This window comes from Cupressus sempervirens, chromosome 1, assembly GCF_028749045.1.
Source record: "Cupressus sempervirens isolate cs-2001-9-10 chromosome 1, ASM2874904v1, whole genome shotgun sequence".
NCBI classification, from domain to species: Eukaryota; Viridiplantae; Streptophyta; class Pinopsida; order Cupressales; family Cupressaceae; genus Cupressus; species Cupressus sempervirens.
In genome coordinates, this window is record NC_143118.1 from 95194196 (window position 1) to 95216583 (window position 22388).

Here is a 22388-nt window from a genome sequence, read left to right on the forward strand (position 1 = left end):
TTCACTCTTCTAAAATGAGCCCTATTAGGAGCTAACCCTGTTAAAAGTTAAAAAACACACTATTAGGTGTGACCCTATTAAAGGATTTAATCACCCTATTAGAAGTGGCATTGTTAGAGGTCTTTAAACAATTCAACAGAACTGCCACCTTGTTAGAGGATTTGCAAATAGTTGTTAAGCCAACTTTGTTAAGAGGTTTAGATCACTACTACGATGGCTAGAGAGTAACAATGAGATGACCTAATTTGAATGCAATTGAATTGTTGATTATAGATCTCTATTCTAGCTTGTACTTGATCCTTCTTAATCAAATATAGCTTTTCTACTCCACAAGGATATTCTTCTTATCCTTCAAATTCACTTCCTCTTCTCATCATTGGATCTTCAATCACATCCACACTTTGAAACCACAACTTGACCTTATATCTTTCACATTGTCAATTTGGCTCAAATACAACTTAAATTAATATTCATTACCTTAGTCAACTAGAATCAATAGATAAATTAATTAAGCTTAATATGCCAAAATGAGAAAATCCTTCGTTAGTCGACCCATCTCAGTAGAAACTTAGTAATTATTTCTTGTGTTAACCAACAGAAGCTTAGTTAACACTACAAACTTGTGAAAATCCTTTGGCAACTGAGTGAGCTCAGTTAGCACTGGTTCCATCCAACTTTCCTTCATTAACCAAGTGAGCTTAGTTAATACTCATCTTCTGCATACTTTTCTTTGACACCTAACTGAGCTTGGTATACACTTCCTTCTAAACTAGGCAACCACAAGAATGCTTGGTAAACACAAGAAATTGTCTTACTGCCTGAGTGATCTCAGCATATACTAACTGATAATGATATGAAATTTTTGTAACATCAAAGACAATACATAATTAATCAAGTGTATCCAACATCATCAACTTGTAGGCTTTATGAGAGTCTACATAACCAACAAAGATGCAAGGTTTACTTTGAGGTTCCAATGCCTTGTGTTTCTATGGAGGTATTTGTGCCCATGCTAGAGAACCAAAGACTCTAAAGTGCTTTATAGTAGGCTTCCTTCCATTCCAAGCTTCAAAAGGAGTTACACCATCCAAAGCTTTATGAGGACTCCTATTCTGGATGTAGTTTTCATAATCCATTGCTTCAACTCAAAAAACTTGATCAAGAGACTTATGTAGTAGCATGCAAGTGGTCATCGCCTTGATGGTTTTGTTCTTCCTTTATACAACACCATTTTTTTGTGGAATGTATGGTACTAAATGTTTAAGGTCAATTCCCTCTTGAGAACAATATTCTATAAGTCTTGAGTTCACATACTCCCTTCCATTATCTGTTTGAAGAACTTTGATGGCTTTCTCTGACTGCTTTTCTACTTGAGCCTTGAAGGTGATAAATCATTCAAACACTTCACTCTTATGAGCCATGAAGAATACCCAAGTATAGTAAGAATAGTCATCAATGAAAGTGAGTGCATAGAGAGACTTTCCAAATGATGGCACTAGAAATGGGCCCGCTATATTACTATGAACTAGTTCAAGAATACTTTGTGCTCTCCAAGACTTCCCCTTGTCAAACATTTTTCCTAGATACTTCCCAAGTGTGCAACCTAAACAAACACCATCTAAGAACTGGACTTGAGGTAGACCATGAACCATGTTCTTGCTACTAAGATGTTGAAGATACCTGTAGTTGAGATATCCAAACCACTCATGCCACAGTTTTCTTTATATATTCGAATGAATTAACAAGGCTTGTGTATTAAATTTAGGCACAAATGAAGAGAAAGTGTAAAGCCTTGAATCATCTTTAGCTTCACCTATTGCAACCATAGAATCATCTTTAATTCTTTTCACAACAACTAAATCTGGAAGAAATTCAACCTTGTTTCCATCTCCATAGTGAGTGATTTGGTAGACTAAAAGAAGGTTGGAGGTAAGATTAGGAACATAGAGAACATCCTTGAAAGCTCCACTTCAACTTCACCTTTTCCTTCAACTTCCACTTTATTATCATCCCCTACAAATATGTGAGGTAAGTCTAAAGGTTTCATTGAAGAAAAATATCTCTTTGAAGCACCCATGTGATGTGTGGCACCTGAGTCAATAATCCACTCCTCCTGACTGACAGTGTTTGTGAGTAAAGCTTGTCCTTTTCTCTTAGAATCTAAAGATGAAGACCCCTTTTCCTAATAAGCATTAGGCAATGGAACATTGTGTTTCTTCATGATGTTTTTCAATTCATTAATCTTCTTGTGATAAAACTTTTTTTCATCATGACCAATTCTTTTGCAATTGAAAAACTTATTCTTTTCTTGATTATTGTCCCCCTTTTTGTTTGTATTAGGACAAGACTTGCCTTATTTTTTATTTGATTTAGATGGTGACTTTTCTGTGTCCCCTTTTTTGTTATCTTTCCATTTCTTTTTTTGGCCCTTGCCTTTGTTTGGACTTTCACCAATTGGATTTTTGGAGATCTCATTGTTAGCTACCAATGCCTTAGACTTTGAAGACTTGAGAGTCCCCATTGTTATCAACTTAGCTTGTTCATCCTCTAACAACTGGGCATAGTCATCAAAAGTGAGTTTCTTATAAGAAGCCCCTAAGACAGCCTTTGAGGTGTTGAAAGAAGAGACAAATGTGGAGTAGTCTGATGGTAGCTTATTTTGAATTAGATAAATCAACCTTTCATCCTTAATAGGACTACCACAATCATTAAGTTTTGTTCTCAACTCATTCACCTTAATGATAAAATCCTAGATGGAATCAAAGTTCTTAGGATCTAGGGAGATAATTTCATCTTCAATCTTGTAGACATCCTCCTTAGTCACTTTCCCATATAGTTTTTTAAGGGCATCCCAAGTTTCCTTGGATGTATCATATTTTATGATCTAATAAAAGATTTTTTCATCAACCCCTAACCTAATGATTCCTAGGGCTTTTCTATCTACCAATTCCCAAGCACAGATTTCACTTTGAGTGACTTGATCACTTGTGGGTTTAGGAAGAGATCCATCTACATATTGAGAAACTCCTTCATTCATTAATTCACACTATTTTTTAACTAACCATGTGGCATAATTATATAGTGTTAATTTTGGAACCTTACTGTTTCCCATAATGCAAGGAAAAAAAGATAACAGTAAGAAGAAAGGAACACAACACCAAAGAGACAGCTCCCCTTTTCACTCAATCAAATGTCCCCCCAAATGAATGCTTTAGGAACTTTATATTTAGTGTGATTACAATATCCACTTGCTAATTTAGGGCCTAAGTCGACTTCTAGTTTTGTTGTTTACAACCTCCTCTTAGAGTTCAAATCTAGTACTTAGCAATGTAGCTTAGATATACAACAATTTTAAAGTCTGATGAAAGTAATATAATGCAAAAAATGACCTATTTTTGAAAGTGGTATTTCTCTCCACACAAGCCTATAATATGGTTGTAGATCTAGAAAGTAGACAAAAAATTATGCACTTTCAAAAGAACAAAACCTGAATATGTGTCCAGATGAGCCTATACAGAGAATTTGAAGTTGTAAAATGTAGGATTAGGCAAGTGCAATCACCAAAAACTAATTTTTCTAACAAATATATGCACCAAAACTAGAAAATAATAGTACCATTAAAAAGCTCAAAAAATTCTAGCCCAAATCATTAAAAATTGCATTTGATTTGGAGTCTGGATGACTAAGATATGGTCTCCCAAACTTGGACTGTCAAATCAAAACTGCATATGATGAGGGGCCTCCCCTAATGACATTAAGAAAATTTTGGGTTAAATTTGACATCTAAATGACCCTCACAATAGTGCAGTATGGCCTACTTGTGATGGTCAAATGGTCATCAAATTTAAGCTCGTGTATGGATGATGTCTGCAAAAAATGGCCCCAGTTGGCTAACTATACAATATGTACTATACAAATTTCTTATGTGGCAATTTCATATAGTGACATGTCTGATGACATGTGTCTTTGTGGTAAATTAGTCATGGAATCTGATGTGGTGGTTGCATGGGATGTTGATGTAGCCAACATGTTATGTCGTGGCAGTTGATTATGTTGGAGGCTCTAATGTGGCGGCAATGGAGAATGGTTAGTTGACAGTGCAAAGTTCATCGGGGTTTATCACCATTAGAGGAGGTGCAAAGTGGTTGGTGGTGCTAAGTTAGAAGAGGAGATCACTGGAAGGAGCAGATGAGTGGTGGTTAGCATGGGATTTAATCCCACATGCATTGTGATCGCAGGTGTCAAATTATATAAAGGTAAGGGGCCGCACAATTTGAAGCGTCTTAGAAACTATTGGTATGTTGAGATCTACCATGATTTGGATATGTGATGTGCCATAATGTGGATTATTCTAGCCTCATTTTGAAATATATGGTGGAATATGATGGTCACGGGCTACCAAGGTTTGACTGCCTAGTTTACCTACAAAAAATGCTCTCCTACTAGCCAAAAAGGCCAATTTTTTCACAGAATTTTAGAAATAAAATGTAAATCCAAAAAGAAAAAATGTAGAGACACAAAAATATTTAGATCTAAAAAATTAATTGTACAAATCTAAAGAGATCATACCAATTTCACAAATTGGGCCTTCAAGTTCTAGTTTGCAAAAAAAAATTGCCTCTAATTTGACTATTGCCTAGGGTGGGCAAATTTATACTCAAAATTCACCAAATTGATACTTTGGCTATAATGGTGTGGTCCACATTAGCTTTATATGCTCTCAATAACTATAGATACTCCAGATCTAAATTGTAGCCCTCCAAGAGGTGAAGCAAAAATGGTCTCCAATGGCTATGAATTGAAGCTCCCTCAGCTCTGATACCATGTAAGAATTTTTCTTAGGGAAAATTGACACCAAAATCAAGAAGCTCAAACACTAGCACAATATATACCAATAATAGATGATCATAATAATAATAATGAGAATTAATATCATATGAATACACACTAGAAGTGTATGTATATAAAGGTATCTAGAATGACTAGGAGTCAGCAAAGTGATAAGCCTCACAACTAAGCACATGTCCACCAAGAGTGGATTATCCTCCATTGATCATAGGAGTTTTTGAAATGATGAGAGGATAAGCTTACGTAGGTGTATCTCATAAAGAGATTTTGTAGACACCATGTGCTCAATTGGAGTACAAACAACTATGTTGTCAACATGACAACTCAGGTGAATATGCAAACTCCTGTGTTGTCAACAAGACAACTCATATGACTATGCATATTCTAGGTGTCTACATGGAAAATAATATACTAATGTAATAATACTTAATTATTTACACTAAAATTTACCAAGTGATAGTGATTGTTAGTGTAAACCGAGTTATTGTGTTAACTAAGTGTTTTAGTACTAACTGAGTTGTAGCGGTATATTTAGCAGAGTTTGATTTATTTTTTGTAATGACATCTTAAGAGATCTAAGATTTTTTTTGTGGTAACTGATTCACCCCTCCCCTCTCAATTACTCCTATTAAATTTCTAAAAATTGGTATTAGAGCTTTTGGTGCTTGTAGAGAAGGTTTCAAGGACCTAAGATAAAGATCAAGATGTCTTACAGAAGGGAGAACCCTAAGCTAAAAAAAGATAACTTCAAGCCATGGCACAAACTCATGAGACTAAATTTGGAAACCATTGGAGACTCAAGCCTAAAGTACCTAGACACCAAGTATGTGGTACCTATTGGAGCTATGACTATTGAATAAATTATAGAAAAGAAGAATCATAACATTATGATGATTGATATTCTTGACTCTCAATTATGTTGAATTTGATGAATTGTGATATTTCCTATGAGATGTGGATCAAGCTAAAATCTATCTATGGAGTTGATGATGATGTGAGGAGAGATAAGGTAGAAATTCTCAGAGGTCAATTTGATCAAATGAAGATGAAAGAAGATGAAAACATTTCAAAATACAGTGAAAGAATCAAAGCTAGTGTGTGTAAAATCAGAGCCTAAGGAGGAAAGATAGATGATTATACAGTGGTAAGCAAGGTACTCAAAACTCTTCTTCCAATTTATGCAATCAAAGTGTCAATAATTCAAGAAATGAGATGTGATTTTATGAATGATATAACGTTGGATGCACTAGTGGGAAGGTTGACTGCATTTGAGTTAGATAATTTTGATAATTATGTTCCTAACTCTAGTAACCTTGAGTCTGCATTCCAAGCCAAGTTGTTGGATGGAGATGGAATGGAGATGGAAATCTATTTTGTACTAGTAATCAAAAAAGAGGTAATCTATTCTATCTAGATCTAACTATAAGTTCATGTTTCATAGCTCAAGTAGAAGAAATTTTTGTTAGAAACAATAGTCGGCCAAGATAACTAAGAGGGGGGGTGAATCATTTATCCAACAATTAAAACATTTATCTTCTTTAAATAAACTTAACCATTTAGCCAAATTAAATAGCATACATAATAAAATTCTCATAGACAATTACACTAGATATGTTGACTAGGAAAACCCTTGATGAAAGGGAAAACCTTGGTTGGAATGATGCCCACAAGATGATGTACTAATATAAATATTCCTTGTTAGAGGATGGACCCTATTAGGAGTCTATTACAAAATTTAGTACAATGAGTCCCTATTAGGAAACTTTGAATCCCTATTAAGGGATTCCAACCCTGTTGGGCATTGTGGTACAATATATGCAAGAAGAGCCCACTACCCAAACATGCAATTTTAACTACACGAAGAGCTTACTACTCAAATAAGTAATTTACTATTATCTTCTCATTTCCTCTATTCTTTCCTATATCCTATCAACATACTAATCATTGTCAAACCTTGTAGACCAATTCATGAACCTCATATTCAAATACCAAACCTTGACAATGAAGTTTCCTTCACTTCCACACTACTCTACTCAACGTCACATTTTGCACTCTCTTATGCTTATCATTAATTCATATTACATTCATTTGATCATCATGATAAAGTAAAATTTCCTTCCTTTATACCAAGTCCATAAAATAATTCCTTGAGTTGCTTGTTAGACCTTCTCAATTAATTATTATAGAACCACATTAAGAATATGTTACACTTAGTGATAACATTAATCTTCCACCTTGCAACTTGAATAACTTTCCATACACACAATATTATGATGAGAAAGCTTGGCTATTTCATATCTAACATTTCTTCTCCATTTCCTTAACCTCGATCCTCAAGATATGAACTCTACTAAGAGATATAACAAGTTTACCAGAACATGCCTCTATAAACTCTATCTTAGAATATACATGACCAAAACTTACGTAACTTCTTCTAGACTTATCCTTTCTTATTTTGATGTTAACTAGATAAACTAGATACTCAAAATTATCTCCCATAACCTCGAGTGGTTATAATGCTCAACTAGTCATCTATACTAACTTGATCTTTCCATTATTCTTCTATCAGATACCACAGAAAATTGCTACGTTAGCATTAGTGACAAACTCAATCATGAATGTAACATATCATCATAGTAGTACTCCCCCATAGGAATATCATCAGCATTCATACTTCCACTAATCTTCCAAATCTTTCAACAAGTTGGTTATGGCATAAAAGGTTGTGTCATGTGAATTTTGATAACCTAGTAAACATAAACAAGAACAAAATGGTTAGAGGCATTCCAAGCCTAAAGAAACCTGATATGGACATGTACAAGAACTATCAAATTGGAAATATAGGAAAGACAAGTTTTAAAAGAAAATACTATCATTCTGGAGAAGTGTTGGAGCTAGTTCATACAGACCTTTGTGGACCTATTGGAATAAAAACCTACACAGGAGATAAGTACTTTATTTTATTTGTTGATGACTATTCTGGGATGATAAAAATTATGTATTTAAAGAATAAATTAGAAATTTTTCAAAATTTTAAATGGTATCTGGCAAGATTTGAGAAGAAAAAAGTAAAGAAATTGAAATTTTTAAGATCAAACAGAGGAGGTGAATTCATCTCTAATGAATTCAATGAATTTTGTAATGAGAGAGGAATTAAAAGATAGGTATCTTCCTAGTACACCTCAGCGGAATGGCATTGCTAAGAGAAGGAATAGATCAATCATGGATTGTGCACGGACAATAGTGATAAAGAAGAAAGTTGCTATCAAATACTGGAAGGAAGCAATCATCACTATAGTTCATACCTTGAACTAAGTTTAGTTGAATAATGACTCAAATCAAAAACTTTTTGAATTATTGTATGGCTATAAACCTAATGTATTTTACTTCAAAGTATTTGGAAGCAAATTTTATATTATGAACGAGTCAAGAAAAGAAAAATTTGATGTGAAAAGTGATGAAGGCATATTCTTGGAGTATTCCAATAAGAGTAAAGCATACAAATGTTTGAATCTATTAACTCACAAAGTTATAAAAAGTACACATGTGAAGATTGATATTTTTTAGAAGAGTATGAAGAACAAACTAGGAAAGAACTTGAATACTATAGAAACTTTTTTTTATTATGAGCCTACTATTGTACCTAAAGTTCAAGAAAGTGGCAGTCAGTAGTCTTCACCACCTGAGTCCCCAAAATCCCCAATTTGACCTAAGTTGTAGCCAGTGCAACCTGAGTCATAATTTAAAGGACTCGAGCTATATTCAAAAGGAACCGAGTTTCAGCAAGTGCAAATCGAGTCATCTGATGGACCTGATTCACAGATAGTGGGACCCAAGCATAATTTAGAAGATCATGGTGAACCTAGTGAATTCAAAAAGAAGGAGCCTAGACTTTCCAGATATGTAAGAAGGCATCATGCACCCAAGAAAATCATTGGAGATCAGTCAATTGGTACAATGATAAGGAAAAAATTAAAAGGTACATGTTTTCTTACTGAATTTGAACCTAGACCTGTCAAAGATGCATTAGAGAATGAAAGCAGGATAGAAGCAATGAATGAAGAGATTGATCAGATAGAAAGGAAAAAAAACTTGGACTCTTATTCCTAGACCCAAGGACAAGAATATAATTGGCACAAAATGGGTATTCAAAAATAAGTTGAATGAGAATGGAGAATTTTTGAGGAAAAAGGAAAGATTAGTTTGCAAGGGTTATTCTCAAGAGGAAGGTATTGACTATGGAGAAACTTTTCCTATTGTTGCTAGACTAGAAGTTGCTAGAACACTCCTTGCATGTGTAGCACACAAAGGATTCAAAGTATATCAGATGGATGTGAAATTAGCATTCTTGAATGGAATCTTAGAAGAGGAAGTCTACATAAAGCAACCATAAGGTTTCATTGATCCTAGCAAAAGGGACATGGTTTGTAGACTACACAAATCTTTGTATGGTCTCAAACAAGCCCTAGAGCATGGTATGAAAGGTTACATAACTATCTCATAAAGATTGGTTTTCAAAGAACTAATGATAACAATAGCCTATACATCATAGAAGGACCATATAAGAAGATTGTATTTGCTGAAATATTTTTGGATGATACATTATTTATTGGAAATGATGATCTGTGTAAATATTTTTCTATGGAAATGAGTAAGGAATTTGAAATGATAATATTTGGGGAGATAAAATTCTTTGTTGGCTTACAAATTCAATAGATAAAGGATGGTATCTACATTACTCAATCAAAATACATCAAGGAGATACTAAAGAAATTTGGATTGGATGATTCTAGACTAGTTGGAACACCTATGTCTATTAGACATGAGCCTTCCAAAGATGATGATTCCAAGGAGGTAGATTAGACTACATATAGATCAATGATTGGAGAACTTCAATATGTGGTACACACAAGACCTGATATAACATTAGTGGTTGGTATGGTGGTTGGATTTTCTACTAATCCTAAAGAAAATCATATGATTGCAATCAAAATAATCATGAGGTATCTAGATGGTATTGAAGAGTATGGTTTGTGGTATAAGAAAGGAGGAAACTTTGATCTAGAGGAATTCATTGATGCAGATTGGGAAGGTAAGTATTGATGATAGGAAAAGCACTAGCGGAGGAGCACATTCTTCTTAGAAAGGGGCTAGTATCTTGGACAAGCAAGAAATAGAACTATGTCTCTCAGTCAATAGCAAAATAAGAATGCATTGCTATAGCAATCAATTATTTCAACATTGTGTGGTTCAAGCAACTATTTTCAAGTATGAAAGAGGAGATCAAGGATCCAATTATTATCTTCTATGATAACACTAGTGCAATCAACATATCCAAGAATCTAGTGATGCATACCAAGACTAAGCATACTTCAATAAAATATCATTTCTTGAGAGAATTGGTACAAGACAAAGAGGTGAGGTTGGAATATGTGAATACAAAAGAATAGATTACAGACATGTTCACCAAGTCATTACCTAAGGATGCATTTTTGTATCTAAGATGTAAGCTAGGGGTCATTCCCCTATCTGAAGCTCACTAATCAGATTTAGTGATACATCAACCAAGCATGTTGAAGATCAGAAAAGTTGATGCAGTATTTCCAAAGAAGATTGCATATGAATATGTACATCAAGGTACATGGAAACTACATTTTATTGTTGTCTTTGGCATAAGATGTCAAAGAGGGAGAATTTTTTTGTCATACATTAGAGAAATTTTATTTAGAGGAATTTTATGTCTAATATGGAGAGTTTGTTGTTATATATCAGAGATTCCAAAGAGGGATAATGAATTTGGTTGATATCAAAGATGGAGAGTTTGACATTTTAGTCATTTCAATCAGAAGAGTGAAAAATAGTAACTAGTTACAATTGGTGGTTTTTTTCAAATTGGGTTTCCATGTTAAATCCTAGTGCCTCTTGTGTTCATGTTATTTGCTTTATGATTTTGCAACTAATTTAATTAAGGTTAATTACACTTAATCATAAGATTTGCATGATTTAGTGTTAACATGTAATAGTACATATATTTAGTATTAACCAAGTGACAATGATTGTTAGTGTAAACTGAGTTACTCTATTAACCAAGTGTTTCAGTGCTAACTGAGTTGTAGTAGTATATTTAGCAAAGTTTGATTTTTTTTTGTACTGACATATTAAGGGATCTAAGATTTGTTTTTTTGGTAACTAATTCACCCCTCCCCTCTCAGTTACTCCTTACATTTCTAGCAGTATATGGCTAAAAGGAGGTATGCAATTAATTATTTCAAATTAGTTTGATATTATGAAAATTATATATATATATATATATATATATATATATATATATATATATATATATATATATATATATATATATATATATATATATATATATAATTGAATTGATTATTAGATCTTCACTATTATTATTGAATATATATATTTATATCTGAATCGATGAAGGAATGTATATCATATGTTTGAATTATTTATATATAGTGAGTATATGTATCTGTGTGTATATATATAATTAAGAATTATAATGTGAATCATGAGAAATATATTTATGTTGTTGAACATAGTAATAGACATGAGTTAAACTGCTAACATTCTTATTTGAATTATAAGTATTGTTTACCTTGATCTTTTCCTCTAAGAAAGTAACTATGGGAAGACGGAGATTTAGATTCAAAGGGAGCCTAACATTTGATTAGAGGCAGCCTTGAAAGAGAGGTAATAGATAGAGCATATGATCTAGTCAATCTTCGGTTATCTCAATCATATTGATTCAAAGGGAGTAAACCATATTCGGATGGATTCTTGAATGATCAATTAATTGTAGGAGTCATGAGGACTATGATTCATGAATATACTTCATAGCTATGTAGTTTTAATGGGCCTACCCCCTATGTACATTATGAGAAAGTTACAAATTTCAAGTGATGCCACTTTTATTTGTAGAATTTATTGTAAGGTGGCAATCTTACAGTAACTTGTATTATGAGATAAAATTGAGTATATGGTGAATGTCTTGCATCTCAACATTGTGGAATACCATTACCCAAATATTATTTGGTGAATATAATTGATATTTTGGGAGGCCAATACTCTTGATATCAGATGTGATATCAAAACCTTTTGAGTACTTTGTGAATATCATTGATAATATGGGAGGCCAATACTCTTGATATCATATCTGATATCAAAACCTTATGAATACTTAGTGAATATCATTGATATTCTAGGAGGCCAATATGTGTGATATTGAATAAAATATCAAATGCTGGAAAACTTCTGAGATATCAAATGAGATATCCTTAAAATTTGTGATATTACCAATGGTGTAATATCTATCTTGTGTTTGTCTTCCCTAGCTAAGAGTGAGTGTTTATGTTTAATAGTTTATGTCAGATAAACATATATATAATTATATGAGATATAATTGAGATATAAATATATGAGAGAAATTAATATAATTATTATTATTATTATATATATATATATATGATTAAATATATTATTATATCAATTATCTAATTAATGAATAGACATGTCTAATGAAGGAACAAGTCTATTCATTTTCCATTCTCAATATAAATCTAAGAGGATATTGCATTGGGAACACACATACCAAACACAATGGAAGCACTTAATACATCTACACCAGATCCTAGGAAAGCTAACAATCACAAGGTTGGAAGGAGAGAAATTTTCTTGCATTTTTTTCTTACAAAGGTTTCAAGACATATCAAATGGATGTCAAATCTGTATTTTTGAATGGAATCTTAGAAGAAAAAGTCTGGATTGATCAACCTGAAATATTTTTTGACCCTAGCAAAAGGAATATTGTATACAAACTACACAAAGAATTATATGGTTTGAAACAAGCCCCTAGAGCTTGGTATGAAAGGTTACATAATTACTTGGTCAAAATACATTTTGCAAGAACTAATAACAATAACAATTTTTACTTGAAAAGTGAATCTGAGAACAAGATATTGCTAGCTAAAATTTTTGTTGATGATATCATATTTGGAGGACATGATATGTTGTGTAAATAATTTTCCAATGATATGAAGAAATAATTTGAGATGTCAGTGTTTGGAGAAATCAAGTTCTCTATTGGTTTACAAGTTTATCATATGAAGAAAGGTATATACACTACACAATCAAAGTATATCAAGGAGATACTGAAGACCCTTGAAATGGAAGACTCAAGATCTATTGGAATACCTATTTTTATTGGTCATAAAATTTCAAAGAGTGATAATTCTTCTGAAATGAACCAAACATTGTATACGTCAATGATTGAAAAATTATAATATGTTGTACATAGTAGACCTGACATTGCGTTAGCAGTTGGTATTATTGCTATATTTTCTAATAATCCTAGAGAAAATCATGTGATGGCTATGAAAAGGATACTGAGATATTTGAAAGGAACATAAGAGTATGGATTATGGTACAAAAAGATTGACAATTTTGAGTTAAAAGTTTACACATAAGTTAATTGGGTGGGAAATATTGATGACAGAAAGAGTATAAGTGATGCAAGAGCATCTTGTGTGTAAGGAAAATCTTGCATCACCCAAAAATATTTTTATTTCCATTTTTTGTATTTTTAATAAGAGTTATTCTTGTACAAATTTATTATTTGAGGGAGCTTTCTAGTTTTAGTAAGTTGCTATTATGTGCTCAGATTGTGCTAATATCATATATAGAGGTTCATCTTTGACATATCTGTTACAAATAGATAATATTGAGAGGAGGGGTGAATCAATATTCTACAAACTTTTTCCCTCAGCTAGATCTTATTAATTATTTTTCAACATGCATATGAAAGTAAACCAATAATGTTGAATAGTAAATAAAACCATACACAAAGAGAACTTATAACACCATATTTTGTCAACTAGGGAAACCTTAGTGAAGGGAAAACCCTGGTGGAGATGGCACCCACAAAATGATCCACTAAAAAAAAAATCATGTTAAGCATATTGATCTTGTTAAGAGCTATGAATTACATATAGTGTCTTGGTCCTTGTTGTTGGAGTAATTATTTGTTACACTTATTAATTAGATTATCTTGATTTAGTTAATTAAGTTGTTTATTACTCTAGTTACTTAAGCTTACTCTTAGGTGCATATAATTAATATTTTATATTAATTATAATGTGCAAATCTAGTTTTCTTTCCTTTTAGGGTTTTTTTCACCTTTAAGGTTGAACTTTTACACTTTTTATTTTCATAACTTGGAATACAATGTTTCTCTCATACCATTGAGATTTTTCAAGCTCTACTTTTTCCTTTTCTAGTTTTTCTTCAATATAGGCTATTTGCATGTAGGTGTTCTTGGCAATCTATGAAGTTGATTTTCACAACTTCTACATGGTATTAGAGTGTCCCTGCTACTTCCTGGTCTGAAGATTCTTGAAGTTGCAATTTGGAGACAAAAACCCTATCTTTTTTGAAGTTTTTTCTTCAATATGGAGAACGGCAATTTTTTGGGGCACTTTGGGCCTAAATGGATGCTGTCATTATGCTTAGAAGGCCTAGTATAGTCAAAAATCATATAATTTTTTTGATTTTTGGTCATTGTAGCTTTTGGGAAAAAAAAATTGGCCTTCAGAAGGCTATACGGACACATTTTTTTAAAAAAATCAAAAAAATGTGTTTTTGGGCCGCACCACCCATTGGCCACCCCACAACTATTGAAGCACTGCCCACACCTGGCCTGCACTTATTCACAGCTAATGCACCACCTACAGTGTAGCCTTCCCCTTGCCACCACCAGCGGGCTGCCCTCCAACCACCACCGCCAGTGTCGTGCCACCTGGAAACCACTCTGCTCTACTTGTCCACCACCAATGTACTAACATAGTTCTCTAGCGTAGAAATCTAGTAGGTGATGTTAGTTTTTATGTCTGCCACATCTTCACTTTGTGGTGTGACATCATCTTTCTAGTTGCTTACATTAGCCTAACATCATCAACCTCAAACACCTGTTGACATCATTTCTTGGTAGGGTGACATCACTTTTTGGCTATTGATGTCAACATTTTAGTGGCCAAATTTTTTTTGGTGATGTCCTCTTGACGATCATACACCCGTCAATTTTTTCTTGGGTTTGTAATTTTCTAGTGAGCTCCTCTTTTGGACCAGCATTTTTTTTTGCCATAACTTTAGTATACGGAGGTATTTTTTGATCCTAAAGAAGCACCAAAAAGATGGTTTAGAGAAGGATACAATGGTGCTGGTTTCATTTCATTCTGAATTCATTTGAGCTCCCAATTTTGGCATTAAAGTAAAGGCTTTTGTTTCCTTCTTCTCTACATCCAAAATCCAGGTTCTTTTCTCAGTTTTTATGCTTTCTATAGTTTTTTTTTGGTATTTGAGGAATATCATTATCTATTATGTGGGAGGAATTTTATTTTCTATAATTTAATTTAGAATTAGACCATTCTACTTTTGTCTTCTTCACTCAATGTCGGATCCTTTTATAACCCAGCTCACACCACACAACTATCACACTTAGAAAGCACAAATGACTAGACTTCTCATGTCACGAGGTTTGTGGTCATGTCTGGATGAGAACCAAACTATTTTGCAGTGCCCTTTTGAGGTTCTTCAACATAGAAACAAAATGGATGAGGCATGTTGGAATTATAGATGGAGTAACTGAAAGGGGAGGTGAATCAGTTAACACAAAAATAAATCCACAAATCCCTTGGATGTCTTAAATACCTATTTACTATTGATACTCAGTAAACACTATAATAATGTTGTAACTAGGTAGATTAACTAGTTACTGATCATCTAGCATTCATAATTATTAATATGCATGCAAAAGTTAAATAAAATGAACACAAGAGACACCAGATTTAACGTGGAAATCCAATATGGGAAAAACTACCAAGTAACTAGCTACTAATTTTCACTCTTCTAAAGTAAGCCCTATTAGGAGCCAACCTTATTAAAGGTTACAATACACACTATTAGGTGTGACCCTATTAGAAGATTTAATCACCCTATTAGGAGTGGCCTTGCTAGAGGTCTTTAGAACAATTCAACTTAACTGTCACCTTGTTAGAGGATTTACAAAATGGTTGTTAAACCAACTCTATTAAGAGATTTGAAATCAATGTTACAATGATCAGAAAGTAACAATAAATTGACCTAAATAGGATGCAACTAAATTTTTTAATTATAGGTCTCTATTCTACATCATTAGATCCTCCTCGATCAAATATAGCTTTGTTGCTCCTCAATGATCTGTGATCATCCATCAAATTCACTTTGACAATAATCAGTCTTCCTTCTCATTCATCTTTCATCAAATCCATCACTTTTCACTTAGAATTTGCAACTTGACTTCTCATATATACCATTCAAATTATCAAGTCGGCTCATTCATAAGTTACATTTACCAATAAACCATATATCAGTCGGCTACAAATATTACTTTAAGCAAATAAATGTTATTTCATAAATCAATGAAATCCTTCATTGGTTGACCCTGCTCAGTAAATACTACTTCTAGAAATAATTTCTTGAGTTAACTGTCTTGACTCGATTAACATTGCAACATCTGCAAAATCCTTTAGCTGCTAAGTTAACTCGGTAAGAACTAAATTCCTTCATTGTTCATGAGAGCTTAGTAAAAACTATTTCTGCCATATTTCCCTTTGATGACCGAGTGAGCTCGGTAACAATTGAATTTCTATGTTTAACCTTGAAAGCTCAATAACAACTGTTTACACAAGGTACAGATTGAGAACGCTTGGTAGACACTGTAAACCTTCTTTGCTAACCTTCTAAGCTTGGTAGGCTATGTCTTTTTCCTTGCTGACCAACTAGACTCGGTAGACTCTATCTTATGACTAATATGACATTTGTGTAACATCAAAAACAACACACAATTGAACAATTGTATCTAAAAATATCCCTCTTTGGCATTAATGGCAACACAAAATGTCATAGCAGAATGAAATTTGAAGACAGGTCTTTACTAACAGAATACTTCACCCTCTTCCTCAAATATAGTAATCTCCCTCTTTCATAATAATCTCTACCTCTTACACAAACTCTTATCATTTTTGCAAATTTTAGAAAGATATGACAGTATACTCTCCCTCTTTAACAACACATGTCAAAGACAACACAAATCAAATAAATAGCATTGTACCTAATGTACTTATTCATATGCAATGTCTTCATTACTTTGTTGCATCAACTGATAGATCTTCAATTCTGTTTGTGTTGATGCATCACTAAAACTATATTTTAGTGAGCTTCAGATAGGGGAATGACCCCTAACTTACCTCTTAGATACAAGAGTACATCCTCAGGTAAAGGCTTTGTAAATATGTTAGCAATTTGTTCCTTTGTATGGACATATTCCAATCTGGTTTCCTTTTCTTATATCAATTCTCTAACAAAGTGATACTTTATAGCAATATGTTTGGTCTTTGAATGCATCACTGGATTCTTGGATATGTTAATTGCACTTGTGTTGTCACAAAACATAACAATAGGTTCTTTGATTTCTTTCTTCATACCTTCCAATAATTGTTTGAACCACACAATGTTTGAGTAGTTTACTGCTGCTGCAACATATTCAGCCTCTATTTTGGACTGGGATGTACAGTTTTGTTTTTTACTTGTCCAAGAAACCAACTTCTTTCCAAGAAATAAAGCTCCTCCACTTGTACTCTTTCTGTCATCAATATTCCCTACCCAATCTGCATCAATGAACACTTTTAAATCTAGATTTCCTCCAAGTTTATACCATAATCCATAATCTTCAGTTCCTTTTAAGTGTCTCATGATCCTTTTGATTGTCATCATGTGATTTTCTTTTGATTTTATTGAGAATCTTGTGACAATTCCTACTGCAAGAGCAATGTCTAGTCTTGTATGCACTACATACTACAACTTTCCAATCATAGATCTATACAATGTCTAATCCACTTCCTTTCATTCATCACCCTTGGTAAGTTTCAATCCAGTACACATAGGAGTCCCAATTGGTTTGCAGTCTTTCGTACCAAACTTTTTTAGTATCTCCTTGATGTATTTAGATCGAGTGATGTAGATATCATTCTTACTCTGATGAATTTGAAGACCAAAAAATAATTTGATTTCTCCAAACATTGACATTTCAAATTCTTTTTTCATTTTTTCTAAAAATTCTTTGCAAAGATCATCATTTCCTGTGAACAAGGTATCATCTACAAATATTTTTGCTAAAACAATTTTATTATCTGGTCCTTCATTTATGTACAAACTATTGTTGTCATTAGTTCTTTGAAAACCAATCTGAATAAGATAGTTATGCAGTCTTTCATACCATGCTCTAGGTGCTTATTTCAGACCATACAATACTTTATGCGATTTGCAGACCATGTCCTTCTTGTTTGGATCTGCAAAACCTTCAGGTTGTTCAATGTAAACCTCTTCATCCAATATGCCATTGAGAAATGCTAACTTGACATCCATCTAATAAACTTTGAATCCTCTGTATGCAACATATGCAAGTAAGGTTCGGACACCTTCCAATCTTGCAGCATGATCAAAAGTCTCACCATAGTCTACACCTTCTTCTTGAGAATATCATTTTCATACCAATCTAGCTTTGTTCCTTGACAACTTACCATCTTCATTTAACTTATTTCTGAATACCCACTTAGTTCCAATTACATTTTTGTCTTTAGGTCTAGGTACAAGAGTCCATGTTTTGTTTTTCTCTATCTGTTCTATCTCTTCATTCATAGATTCAATCCAAGTTTTATTGTCTGATGCATCTTTGACATTTCTAAGTTCAAAATTAGTAAGTAAACAAGTGTTTTTCAACTTACTTCTTGTCATTGTTCCTTCTGATTTATCTCCAATGATCTTATCTAGTGCATGATGCTTCCTGACATACTTGGCTAACATAGGCTCCTTTCCTTTTAAGTGACTTGCATTGTTATCCTTCTGTGCTTCAACTTCAATTCTGATTTTGGTTGCTTGGGCTCGGTAGGTGTTGATTCGGTAGCTTCTATTTGCAACTCGAGTTCTTGCAACTGAGTAGGTATTAGCTTGATTTGAACTTCCTATGACTTGGTTGCTGAAGACTCTAGAATTGAAGATTCCTAATTAATAGGTATATTTGGCATTGTATCAGGTTCAATGTAAACAAATCTCCTGTAATCTTCAGGTTCCCTTTTGCTTTCTTCTTAAGTTCTTTCTGCAAACTCATTAACTTTCACATGTGCACTTTCTATGACTTTTTGAGTAGATAAATTCAAACATCTATATGCTTTGCTTTTGCAAGAGTATCCCAAAAATATTCCTTCATCACATTTTACATCAAATTTACCTTTTTTATATTCTTTCAAAGTGTAACATTTGCTTCCAAATACTTTTAGGTAACTTACATTGGGTTTGTAGCCAAAACATAACTCATAGGGGGTTTTGAATGAGTCCTTTTTTAGCTATATTCGGTTCAAGGTATGAACTACAGTGCTAATAGCTTCCTTCTAGTATTTGATAGCAATTCTTTTCTCAATCATTAAGGTTCTTGCATAGTCCATGATAGATTTGTTCCTTCTTTCTACTATTCCATTTTGTTTAGGAGTTCTAGGTGTTGAAACCTATCTTTTGATTCCCCTTTCAATACAAAAATTATTGAGCTCATGTGAAATGAATTCACCACCTCTGTCAAACCTCAAGCATTTTAGTCTTTTACCTGTTTCCTTTTTTACTCTGGCCAAATACCATTTGAATTTTTCAAATGCCTCTAATTTCTCTCTTAGGTACATGACAGTCATCATTCTTGAATAATCATCAACAAAAAGAATGAAGAATTTTTTACCAGTATAACTTTCAATGCCAATAGGTCCACATAAATCAATATGCACAATTTCTGAAAAAAATTTAGACTGATAGTTCTTGCTTTTAAAACTAATTTTTCCCATTTTGCCAATTTGACAATTCTTGCATAGACCAACTTCAAGTTTCTTTATGTTAGGAATGCCTCTTACTTTCTTGAATTTACTTATTTTTACCAAGTTGTCAAAGTTTACATGACACAACCTCCTATGCCATAACCAAATTTCTTCAACTTGAGCAGTAAAACATGAACATTCACCAAGTTCAAGATAAAACAAGTTACATTTTGTTTGATTGCCTAATCCAATCAGCTTTCCTTTGCCATCCAGCAATCTTGCTTTTCCATGCATGAATTCTACTTTAAATCCATTATTGAGTAGTTGTGCCACACTCAACAGATTGTGATTTAGTTCTTCTACCCGATATGCATTGTCACATACAAGTTCCCTGGTCAATGAGATTCTTCATTTTCCTTTTATACAAAAAAGTTCATTGTTTCCAAATCTTACACTGCCATCATCATAGTCTTCAAAATGTTCAAACTTAATTTTATCACCAGTCATGTGATGAGAGCAACCACTATCTATAATCCATGTATCATTTTTTCTCACATGAGAAATGAGTGACATTTCTTCATCATTATCAGACTCATCTTTTACAACAATGTAAACAATTTCATCTTCTTCTTCATCATTAGAATCTTTAGCCATGAAACATGTTTTCTTACCTTTATCCTTGAATGATTTGAAATTTTTCTTGCCATTGCACTTGTGATCTTTCTTCCCATTCGTGTTCTGCTTATTTGGGCACCTAGCAGCAATATGTCCAATTTCTTCACAAGAAAAATAGATTGGAGGAACTTTACCTTTGTATTTCCCTTTGCCTCTTGAATATTTCCTTGCTAGCAGAGCTTCAACCACCTCAAGATCATTGTCTGAACTTTGTTCTAATTCTTCATCACTATCTAATTGAGGATCCTTTATCTTCTTTCCTTTTTCTTTGAGTGAAATCTTGGCTTCAAATATTGATTCAATTTTCTTGGTAACTGGAACATAATTATCATAGTTGTCTAGCTCGAATGCAGTCAATCTTCCAACTATGGCCTCTAAATTTATCTTATGATTTGTTTCGCATCTTCTTTCTTGAATTGCAGAGACTTTGATTGCATAAATAGGAAGTAGAGTTCTAAGAACTTTACTTATAACTGTCTCCTCCTTGGTATCTCCTCCAGATGCTTTGATTTCACTAACACATGCTTTAACTCTTTCAACATATTTTGTAATGTTTTCATCCTCTCTCATCTTCATTTGATCAAATTGTCCTCTCAAAAAAAAAAATTGGCTCTTCTTACATTATCATCTCCTCCATAGATCTCTTTTAGCTTGTTCCACATTTCAAAGGTAGTTTTGCAATCCTTGATGTCATCAAATTCTTCATAACTCAGAGAAGATGCTATATCTATTAGCATGTTGTTGTGAGTCTTCTTTTCAGCAATATCATTGACAGATAGTGTACCAGTAGATATGCATTTTTTTCATTAGGATACTTCAATCCTGAATCGCCAATAGAAGCCATATGAAGTCTCATCAATCCTTGCCATGCTGAGAAGTTGTCCCTATTAAGTCTTGGAATTTCTCTTTTATAAGACATCCTAATCTTTGGCTTAGATCCTTGAAATATTTTCCTACGAGCACCAAATGCTCTGATACCAATTGTTGGAATTATAGATGGAATAACTGAGAGGGGGGATGAATCAGTTACCACAAAAATAAATCCACAAATCCCTTAAATGTCTTAAATACCTATTTACTATTGATACTCGATAAACACTGTAAGAATGTTGTAACTCAATAGATTAACTAGTTACTGGTCATCTAGCATTCATAATTATTAATATGCATGCAAAAGTTAAATAAAATGAACACAAGAGACACCAGATTTAATGTGGAAACCCAATATGGAAAAAACCACCAAGTAACTAGATACTAATTTTCACTTTTCTAAAGTGAGCCCTATTAGGAGCCAACCTTGTTAAAGATTACAATACACACTATTAGGTGTGATCCTATTAGAGGATTTAATCCCCTCAACAGAATGGTGTGGCCAAGATAAAGAATAGAACCCTTTGAGAGATGGCTAATTGTATGATTCAATCTAAGTCCATGGATTCATGTTTTTGGGCAGAGGTAGTCAATTGTGCCAACTATATTCAGAATTGGATGCCTCACAAGGCAGTTCAAAATATGACTCCTAAGGAGGCTTGGTCTCATGTCAAACTTGATGTATCTTCATTTTGAGGTTTTGGTAGTGAAGCATGGGTGTTTATACAAGATGTTCAGAGGAGAGCAATGGAATGAAAGATCTGACACCTCATTTTTGTTGGCTACTGCAAGGATGTTAAGGCCTATAAGTTATTTGATCTTGATTCTAGAGAAGTCCTATTTCAATGGGATGTCCAGTTTGACGAGTGTCTTCCTATAGTAGATACCCTATCTCCAGAGTCTACTTCACTTACCACTACTCCCTCATCCTTTCCAATCTATTTTATGGATGATGAGGATGATGATCATGGTGATCCCTATTTACCTCTGCCATAGGATCTTCCCTAGATGCCTAAATGGGCTTGAGCTATAGTTGAGGCTATAGGATCTCTAGCTAGTGACCCTACCACTTCCTGCCGCACT